General features: G+C 42.4%; 1 long non-coding RNA gene across 1 annotated transcript; it reads left to right on the top strand.

The window, feature by feature from the left end:
* Positions 1–7,522: 7,522 nt before the first annotated feature.
* On the top strand, positions 7,523–10,701 carry LOC147175962 (uncharacterized). Its single transcript, XR_015094518.1, has 3 exons — positions 7,523–7,555; positions 10,079–10,200; positions 10,649–10,701. It is a non-coding gene; the product is annotated as an uncharacterized LOC147175962 (long non-coding RNA).
* The last annotated feature ends 401 nt before the right edge of the window (positions 10,702–11,102 follow it).

Raw genomic sequence — 11,102 nt, 5'->3', positions numbered from 1 at the left:
TGTATCGTAAAAAAGCCTTCTTGTCGAGTGAGTTGTAATATTTCTGCATCGTACTAAATTCGATAACGTTATATTTTCCCTGACTATGCGTGGACGCGTACCTCTCGGTAAACACGCCTCTCAAAATGGACGACCGCACGGGATTGTGGGATATGTTGTGTAACAATAATGGCGTACGTCCAAATAAAGTTTCTCCAAAATGTATTAGAAATTATTTTTGAAAAATTAATCTCATAATTATGTTAGTAACAACCAAATAAATAATATAGAGCAAACTTGTCATTACAGTCCTGGTTCCTTATAACGCTGACGGTACAGGCTCATCCTTGCGGTTTTGTTATTTCAAAGATAAATAAAATGCTGAATTCTAAGCAGCCTGGAAGCATTAATTTGTATTGCTGGGGCTCAGATGGCTTGTGATTACCTCATTCTTAAAAACGCAGTAATGCACTCTTCTTATCTCCCCTGTCTGTATCCTCTGAGGGGCCAAGCCAGCCCATCGCAGTGCCAGTCCCAAGCCCGGATAAATTGGGAGCGTCTGACTCAGAAAGGGCATCCGTCCGTAAAAGCAATGCCAACACTTATATGGAAAAGAGCCTAAAACAAACGGCGGGCGAAAGCAGTCGATGTCCTGAGCAGGAATATTTGAAGAAGCTCATCCTAAATGGTGACCCTGAAGAAGAAAAATATGTAAAGAAGATGATCTTCCCTGTTGTAGTGCGTGGCTTACCAGCTGCAGGCTTTCCTTTGAAATCAAATGAATGTTCTAATGCCGTGGTTCTCAACCGTGGTCCTCGAGTAGCCCTGTATCTGTTTTCCATGTCTCCCACAAGCAACACAGGTGTTTCAAACGATCAGCTAATCAGCAAGCTCTGCATAAAGCCTGATAACGATCCTCAGCTGTGTTGGCTGGGGAGACATGAAACCAGTGTTTCAATTAATTCTCCTTTTTTTTTTGGTTCCTGCTGTTATAACGAATGTCTGATAGCCACACAACACCCCTCGCTATTCAACACATCCGTGACGCATATGCTGTCATTTTGTGTCAATACAGAGAAAGAATAGAATGTATTTTTTGTCAACTAAATCAATAAGATGTGGAGGGGAACCTTTAACTCTAAGGGCCTTGTCAAAGTCTTGACTGAGGCATCACACTGTGCTCCAAATATTGAATACACTGAGGTATTTTTTTGGTCCAATACCAAGCCATTTTTAACCAGTAGCAGCTGAGTGCCATTGTTTGTCACCGATGTTTACCGTCTAGGCTTCACACATGCACAGTAAGTGTTGACTAGGGAGAGAGATGTGAGAAGCGGCTTAATGGCGAGCAAGAGCAAGGGGAAGCCACTTTAAGTGTCGGACAGCATGGGGATGCTCGGGTAATGGTGGTTTCTGTGGCGACAAAGCGAACAGCAAATATGCTGAGAGAGACAGAGACACAGTATGTGCTTTTGGGGGCACAAGTTGGGAATCTGCTTTCACAAATAGCACCTTGAAAACTATATTAAGACACTCACAGTGTTTGCTTCACAATCTGTTCACGTGTGAGCATGTTTGTGGTTTTATATGCAACAGGATTTATGAATTTATATTCACACCCTCACATGCAGATAAAAATAGGCCAGCCGGAATAATAATGTACCTTGCTGGCAGCTATTCAAATGTACACCCTGTCACAGTCATACCAGCTTAATGTAGAGCACTGGCAGCAAATATTTTTGCTCTTGTATAAAATTACATTATGAATAGAGATCAGATTAAAGATAATAAAAATAATAATTTAAAAAAATCTATTTATCGTTAAACCTACACCTTGCTCAGTTGTAATTCTGATTAATGTATGTCTAAGGCCACATAAAATGTACACTTAACACCTTCAGTCTTTTAACCTACCTCAGGAAAGATGACATGGGATTGCGTTCATGACCGCATAATTTGGGTTATTCACCATATTCATGATCATTTTTAGAACACTCTTCTTTTGCACTATTGTAAATGATAGAACCTTAACCCAATAGAGCATGCAAAGTGATATTTTCGTCCAGTTTTTATTTGTAAAAAAAAAAAAAGTTTAAAATATCACATACATTTCGTTCCACTTCATGATTGTGTCTCACCTAGCGTCGAGTCTTCACAAAAAAATCCAATTAATTCATTATTGTCATATTTTAAAAAAAAGATTAAGAGACAAAGTGTAGGATTTAGTGACATCTAATGGTGAACTAATAATACATTTGTTTTAAAAACCCACTATTATTTCAATAATATGCACAAAAAATATATAAAAGTATTGCTAATTATATTAAATAGTTCGCGCCGCGCCTTACACGAGGCTGACATGTTTCGCCACCATTCTGTCTTTCTGCTACAGACACCGAAGGAGAAGAACTTGACAAACGTAGTTAGCCTCTGGTGATGCTTGCAGCTAGTGTTGGACCCAATGAGGCGACCGCCTCTTACATTCCACATCTCATGCCTGCAGGTGGTCGTTGCTGAGTCCCGTGATTCAGGCTCTCTCTACTTTGCTCTCGCTGGCGTTTCCTGCTAGCCGCTCCAGGTAGTTCTTGCGACTAGCTCCTGTTAGCTGCTCCAAAAGTTCTTGCTAGGTACTGCTATCCCGGCTGCTGCTCACTCGCTCACTCCAAATAATATTTGTAGGAATTGGTGGTAGGCTAGCGAAGTGCACGTGCTTCCTATTGTTGCATTCTATTAGTTCCCCACTAGATGGCACTATATCCTACCCGACATCCCTTTAACAAAACAAAACCAAACAAAAACCACATTTTACGAGTGGGATTCAATTAAATCGGTTTAGTCAGTCACTTAGAAAGGTTAGCAAAAAGAGTGGTTGGGTTTGTTTCCAGGAATTTAATGTAAAGTCAATGTACTGTACTTGACATGAAGGAAAAGAACTGTGTGTGTGCGGCGCATGTGTGTCTGTCTGTGCGCGTGTGTGTGTATGTCAGCATTATCTCTGCCTCATTCAAGTCATGCGACAGGTCAGACACCTCATTGTCACTTGAGGCTTTCATGGGCTGACTTGAGATGGGCTGTCATCCAGTCCAATTATACAGAGAAGAATAGCCATTGTTGCGCACTGGGGGTTGATTCAAGACCCAATAGAAAAGCCACGAGGACAGTACAGAATTCGACAGCCTCTGGCTCCGGCTCACACACATTCGGAATCACACGGCCGAGCAACTCCAATATATCGGTGATAACTAAAAGCCAGGATGTAGTGGAGCGCTTCCAGTCTGGCTGACTTACTGAGTGATAGATGAGAGTTTGCGGGAGATAACTTGGAGATGGCGAAACAGTCGAACTGCACTGGGGGGTGACACCAGCTGACATGAACATCCTCATTTGGAAGCCTTCTGCATTCTCCTGTAGCTGCCGCTTGAGCTCCTCCAGAGTCAAAAGGTCCTTTTCTCGTAGAACGGATGTCAAGAAGCGCCACTTACCTCGAAGCACTCACGGGGAACTGCTTTGATTTATTTAATACTAGCCTGCCACTGCGTTCACATTGTGTCTTCTGTCATGTTAGTCTCTGTTAGGCTTATACAAACCACAGGAAGGAGCAAGACAAGATATGCAGACAGGCCGGATGAATCAACGCAAATTCTCTATTTCGGTCTCAGGTGTTAATGAATTGCATTATCTAGATGGCGAATGATTAAGAAGACGCAGCAGAAGGACCCCCTCATCCGTCATTTCATTAAGTTTGTCACCCGTCTCCTTGTTTATCGTCAAGAGTTGTGACAGCTCAAGATGGCGGAAATCTTAGTTGAGATAATCCGATCCCAGACAGGCCTCCAGTGTCCTCGCTGCTCATTCCCACTCACTGATGTGGAACGCGCCTGGCTTAGGTAAGGAGACGGGATTTGCTCCATGTGTGCTGTTACCGACACCCCCACACGCACCCCCCCCCACACACACACACACAAACACACACCCACCCACACCCACACACACCCACCCACACACACACACCCACCCACACACCCACCCACACACACACACACACACACACACACACACACACACACACACACACACACACACACACACACACACACACACACACACACACACACACACACACACACACACACACACACAGAGTTGGGTTTACATGTCTCGTGGGGCCATCTCATTGACATAATGCATTTCCTAGCCCATTCCCCTAACCTCAACTATAACCCAATTCAAATCTAAACCAAGTTTTGAACCTCAAAAAGAGGTTTGGACTCATGAGGACCACCAGAATGTCCCCACAAGGACACATGGTTCCCACAATGATAGTAAAAACCCAGAAGTGTTTATGATACACGCACACGCACACACACACACACACACACACACACACACACACACACACACACACACACACACACACACACACACACACACACACACACACACACACACACACACACACACACACACACACACACACACACACACACACACACACACACACACACACACACAACATCAATCTCCTAATCTCCATCAAGCACGTTGTTATGAAAGTGACAAATTCAGCCTTTAATTCAACCCTAATTAATTATTTAGTATACACTGCATGTTAAGTGTAAGAAGAACACATTGGCGTGTGCGATAATTGCCTTTGCCTTCAAGGTCAGTTTAAATGTTCATTAACACCTGAGAATACTCTCGTAATTAGTTGTATCCATCCATCCCAGCTGATTTTAGGGCAAAAGGCCAACACGCTGCATTCAATCAAAGAGTCATTTGTGAATGGAGCAGTTGCAGTCAAGTCAGCTATGTGAAGGACTAGCAATGGTGCCCACAGCAATGTAAACATAATTCAATTATAGCGGTAGCTGGATTGGCCAATATTTTGCATTTGATGTAAAATCGTTGAGCGGCTTTAATGTCTTATATTGCCTGATCAATCAATTACGTCATTGAACGGCTCAGAGAGATTAGACATTGCATGTTATAGTCAATGTTTATCAGTGTTTAAAAAAAAAATCAGTTTTAGGGTTTAATTCCCCCCCTCTCGCCATGCATTTCAATTAGCGTTAATTATGCAAGGGTTTTTCACTATTCATGGAATGGGTCAGTCCCTATTCCCCATGAATGGCGGCAGTCGACTGTAGAGTAAATACAAAAGTTGTTAAATAGATACATTGCTCCATCTTCTGATTGAAGCATCATTTGTTGTTTTATTTCAAAGTCACTGATCGTTGATCGGACAAAAAAATCCTGATCGAGTAAAGCCCAATTAAAAGATTGTTTAAATTATGTTGAATTGATTGGGAAACAAAAAGAAACAACATTGCAATATTCATATTCATAAAGTGATATTATTTATTTATGTACATGTACATTATTAGTTAAAATAATATATTTTTTTGTGGTCCCAAGGTTCAAATAAATTTAGTTTCATTGTAGAGCTGTATTCTGAATCAATTACTTCATTTGCGCAGCAACGTTAACATTTTGTGGAGCTTTTTTTTTTTTTTTGCAAGGACCTGAAGCAAGGGTTTTATCGAACAATAAAAATATGACAATAAAATGAATGACTTTTTTTTTAATAGAACCAAGTTTTTATTTCTTAAATTCACATTGGGAATAGCAGCAAGCTGTTTTTTTTTTTTGCCGAGAAGCAAAGCTAAATTGATTTTTAAAAAAAATCTGCTGTACTGCAATTTTGAGAACATTAATTTTGCAGCCCTCCAAAGTCAAAATCCAAACTTTATTGTGCAAACAAACAAATAAGATTACTGATATTAAAAATATTTACTGTATTAATTAATATACTTTTAACCTTATAGACCACGCCTCCTGGCTGACGTACAGCGTAACGGGAGTTAATTAATTTCCTTTTCCATTTAGCAAGTATGATTTTCTCTCCAGACACTAATTAATTTGCCTGCTACATGTATTTTGGTGTTTGCCATGCAGCACTTCATTCCTGCGTTAAATGGGCTAAACGTGTCAATCTTGGGTTCACTTAGCCACTAGCGTGGCTTCTCTACCTTTTCTCGTCATCTGTTCATGAGAATGATACTTGTAAGTGTAGCTTATTCACTGTCACAGAAACGATTGCCAGAGGACACGTCAATGAATTTTGTGTGTTCGTCATTCAGCAATTGTCAACAATCGGGATACCCTTCTGTCATCGACAATCCGTCAATATTTCAAGCTGAACTACAGTCCCAGGAAAGAAGAAGCGAAACGGGCGTCCGTCATTGACGGGTTGATGGACCGTCCGTTATTATCGACGGAATGCTTACCTCTGATGTTTACTGACTTAAAAGCAACCGCAATGTATTCAGGCACACTAGGGGCCAGCCGAGGCTCGTTCAAACACTGTTTAGCCTCTGTAATGCACACACAATCTCTTTACACACATGAGATAGCAAGAAGAGCGTGGTGGGGGACGGGTGGGGGTGAGTGTCACTATGGGAACAAGGAGGCAAGATTGAGAAGCGAGTTAGGACAACAACACAGCAGTATATACAAGTCGTGCTTCTTGCCAGAATGTGCATGTTCCCATTTTGATGCATGTTACTTTCTGCCGCGTTTTAGTTCGTCTTGATGTGCTGTGTGTGTCACGCAGTGGACATCTGTATCTATGTGTGTGTTTGTGGGTAATATGAATCCCTTTAATAGGGCTAATCTATTTTAATCTCACCTGCCACTGTTACCTTACAATGATGAATGTAATCCTAAATGAGTCAAGACACAGAGAAATGCCTGTGGGAGACAGCGGACCGCAGCGTGTGCGTGTGTGTTTGCGTTCACATTTAACCGTGTGTGCACGTGTTTATCCACGCACGCTTGTGCTGCGGCGTTAACAGGTTTCCCCCTCCTTTTTTCTGGAAGGTCACCGATGTCCTTGGTGATGTCTCCTTGTGTGGTAATCAGCACCATGGACAGCAGCGGCCACGAGCACCTCAGCAGACGTTCATCACGGGAAGCTCCCGCGGTTTTTAACCACTTTCATTGCGCTGATCTAAAAGAATCGCAAAGGCTGCCTATTATATTTTCTCATCTTCAACACTGACGGAAAGAAGACACACAAGCTCGATGCGAGAGAGCTGCAGGCAGCCACGTCTATAGAACGAGAAGCCCTCACAGATATAGATTCGCTTGATGATGACAGGTTCACTCAGCCCACTGAGGGCTAAAACACAACAGCGGGAAGCCCTGGAAATTCCCGATTTCAAACTTGTTACTGAGTTGAGCTTCCCAGTGAGGTTTTAGAGAGCAGTTAGAAGCAAATGGAAGAGAGGACATGAGGGGGAAAAAAGCCGGTGAAAGATGCGAGATAAGAGACTGCTAGAGAGAGAGAGAGAGAGAGAGAAAGAGAGAGAGAGAGAGAGAGAGTGCAGATAGGGAAAGCCTCCTCTGTGAAAGGATGATGTCAGTCTGCAGCTGAGCCCCGGTCCCCAATTCGATGGGGGTGAGCACAGTCTCCCAAGCAGGCGTGAGGGTGCCAGACGAACCAAGAAGAAAGATGAGGGAGGGTCTGCTGAATTAATGAAGAGCTGCAGGTACCATGTCACCTTATTGTGCATCTGTGAGTTCATTCATTAGTGCCTTTTATTGTGTGTGCTGCTTGCCACTATCTGCCACTTTTGTTTCTTTTTGGACTGTATGTGTAATGTAGTGTTGATCATTATTAATTTTTTTTGTGCGTAATGGACATGACAGCAATGCCCTCTGGGATACAGTCAGGTGACCAACCAGTCACAATTTTATTATACTTGCACAATATAATAAAATCCGATTATTAACATTCACTTTTGATTGACAAGTGTTCATGTAAAAATATTTTCATTATTGCTTCATGGCGGCTTGCAGTGGTGTAAAATGGCATCATGCTGGGAGCTAATATTGTCTTAACTCTCATGTAACTATTTGAGGTAACCAAAATATTAGACACAGTACGATGCAGTACAGTTCTACACTACTCCTGTTTACTCTATAGATGGTGAGTCATCCTGTACCAGCGTTGAGAATATACAGCAGGTCGTCGCATCTGCCCTGATCTCAAACGGGGAATGTGATGTTCAAAGTCACACAAAGCAAAGATAGGAGGGGAGAACCGATTGATGGCAGCATGTTTGAGGTCACATTCAACAGGCGGCGACATTGACAAAAATGGGAAGTGAGTGATATTGGACTCACTGTGTGTCGTCTTTCCCCTTTGTGTGTCATCGACTTCCGCGTTGCGAACCGCGGGCGAGAGCGGGTCACAGACGGGCACCTTGCAGTGGCGATTGTGGGCATGATCAGTTAGTCACTGCGTGGGTTCCACCAAGTGACAAATTAAATGCACTATCTTTTGTCCATCACATTGCAGGCATTTGCATTTGAGTTCTCTGTGATGGGTGCGAGTGAGGGAGAGGCAAAACTGCAGGCCAACAGGTGTTGTGGGAGAATTGATTGCTCTTTGTGATTTCATTGGAGAAAGATGATGTCAAGTACTGAAATCAGATGGCTACTACCTTGCATTTGTCATTATGAAAAGCCAAGCAAGGAAAATAAAGACATCTCAAATAGGATTATGAAAAGTCATCAAATGTTTTTATTTTCATGATTGGTGCATGTACACATAAATGCTAGTGAGGTATGTAGAAATGGTCTATTTCCATGGCGACATCGTGGGATGCTCTCATAGATCTTTTTTGCAGCACAAGCAGAGGCTGTAATGAATTCTTATGTAGGTATTTCCCCAAATCTCTGAACAAATAGTTTAAATATGGTCACACGAGTGAGCACTAAAGAATTGGTGAGCCAGAATAGAAATACTTCTTGAGAGTTTAGATTGAATATGTTTAATAATGTGACGTTCTGAACAGATTTATAGTCAACATTTACGCCAAGGAATCAAATCTTCTCTACTGTCTCTGTATTTACACCTTCAATTAGTACTCTTACTTGATTCTTTGCTTTAACATTTCCAAATACCATTCGTTTTGTCTTATTTACATTTATTGGTAACTTGTTTTTGACCAACCATATTTTTACTTTTTTGAATTCTGAGGTAATTATTTCCAAGCTATGCTGCATTTTTAACAACTCTGCATTTTCTCACAAACAAACATTTGTCTCATCTGCAAACAATTTTCAAGAAGTGGGAAACTTTGCATATATGATTCATATATAATATAAACTATTTTGGTCCTAGCATTGACCCCTGTGGGACACCACACACAATATCTAAACATTTTAATTGAAACTCCCGTAATTCCTTATTATAATTTTTTTTTTCCGATCAACTAAACATGTTTGGTTTGAAGGAACAGCAGGCGTTAAGTCAACATTGCTTTGCTAGTTTAGGTTATTAGCGATGACCTTTCTTCCCCACTCGGATCCATTTCTCAGTGTCCTTGACAACACCTTGAACATTTGACCACATTCCACCTTCGACTTCACTGGCATGTCTTTGTATTTGCGGCTCTATTGTGGCGCTCTCCTCCAAATCGAGCAATTTGCAGTGACACCACTGTGAGGTGCTGGGCCACACTCGCCCACAGCATTTTCTTTCTTTGCCTGGCCTTGCTGCTGCAGCGCCATTAATTGCAGGAATAATCAAACAGGTAGAGCTTTTGTTCTCACTGTCTCACTCTTCCACGCAGACTCAAGTGAAGTAACAAATGGTTGAGTCAATGAAAAGTCTTTGAGCTGTGACTTCCTGCTGAGAAGCTCCTAATTAAAGTGTGCTTGACTTTACTTTCATGTTTCCTCTTCCATTTTACACACTCTGTATTTTTAGCCTCTCATTTGTTTAGCGATTCCTTTTCATGCTCCCTATACCCGACTTTCATAAACTCTCATGTCAGGTGCAATAGTCTGAGATGCCTTTTTATGTTGGAGCGGAGGAGGCAAGGTTGTGATTGTTGTCAGGCTACATTGGTTTGATGTCTTGATTTGTGTCTCATCTTCATTCTCACCAGGGAAATGTGTTTATTTTGAATTATTCATACACAATTCTCACTGTAGAACACAACTTCACATCACATCACCCCAATGGAATTTCATTACAATCCAGCCTACGTGTTCACTCATCCCTTTCCTTCTTTCCATCCATCTCCAGCTCGCCTCACATTCCCAACAGAGGCGACCTGCACGACCCTCGGCCCGAGTGTCATTACCGCTGACCGGCGGCCCGTCTCTCGCGGCCCTCATCCCGCCGCCTCCCCGGGAGGCAGCCAAGAGGTGAGATGAAAATGGAAAGGCAAAAAGAGGGATGGGATTGTCAGAAATGAGGGAAACAGATGGATGAGGAGGGAAAGAGCAGACCAAAGGCAGTTGCTGAGTTGGTAGTAGGAGAAGAAATAGAGGCTGTCAGCAGACGGAGGGGAGAGAGCAGAAGATGAGAAGCGACAGGGAAGGAGCCTCGCAAATGGAGAGAAGAGCTGCTATTTCAAGAGCACACTTCCTGATAATGTCGCTCCACTTCAAAGTGCAAAGCGTTCCTGTCATGCTCCTGCACGGCTCGGCCTCTGGAGAATTTCCTCATAGATCACATGATAAAATGAGGCTTGCTAGTGGGGAGTGGGATTCTCTGTGTGTGTGTGTGTGTGTGTGTGTGTCTCCTACTTACTTTATGTGACACAGTGGCTGGAACTTGAACAAAATATACTCCGCTATCACTTTCTTCTAGCACACTGCTGACCGGCGGATGTGGAAGGAGGAGATTCACCATCACTTCAAATTGACAGGTAACACTAATGTAAAGTGAATGCATAGCTCAGCACAACACAAGGAGCAGTAACTGAATAAACCACATTTGCATCTTTGGTTCAGAACCTTCCTACATGCATTTTACAGTTGTCGTCTTATCTTGGGCATACAATTAATATTACCTGCATGTAATGCATAATTAATCATCAGTGCTTCAACTATCAGAAACGTTTGTCAATTATTGTACTGTATTTAAAGGCACAGTGAGTATTATTTAGTGCCATCTAATGGTAAACCAATAGAATGCAACGGTGCCTCAGACAGACCACGCTTCGCAAGGCTACCACCAATTACTATTTGGAGTGAGCGGGCGAGCAGCAGGAGTGCCGATCAAAAGTGACTAGCAAGAAAACACTGGAGTGGCTAACAATAGC

The sequence above is a fragment of the Leptonotus elevatus genome, chromosome 4, assembly GCF_054856555.1.
Source record: "Leptonotus elevatus isolate MCC_2025b chromosome 4, RoL_Lele_1.0, whole genome shotgun sequence".
Lineage (NCBI taxonomy): Eukaryota > Metazoa > Chordata > Actinopteri > Syngnathiformes > Syngnathidae > Leptonotus > Leptonotus elevatus.
This window is presented reverse-complemented; position numbering and strand designations above follow the sequence as displayed.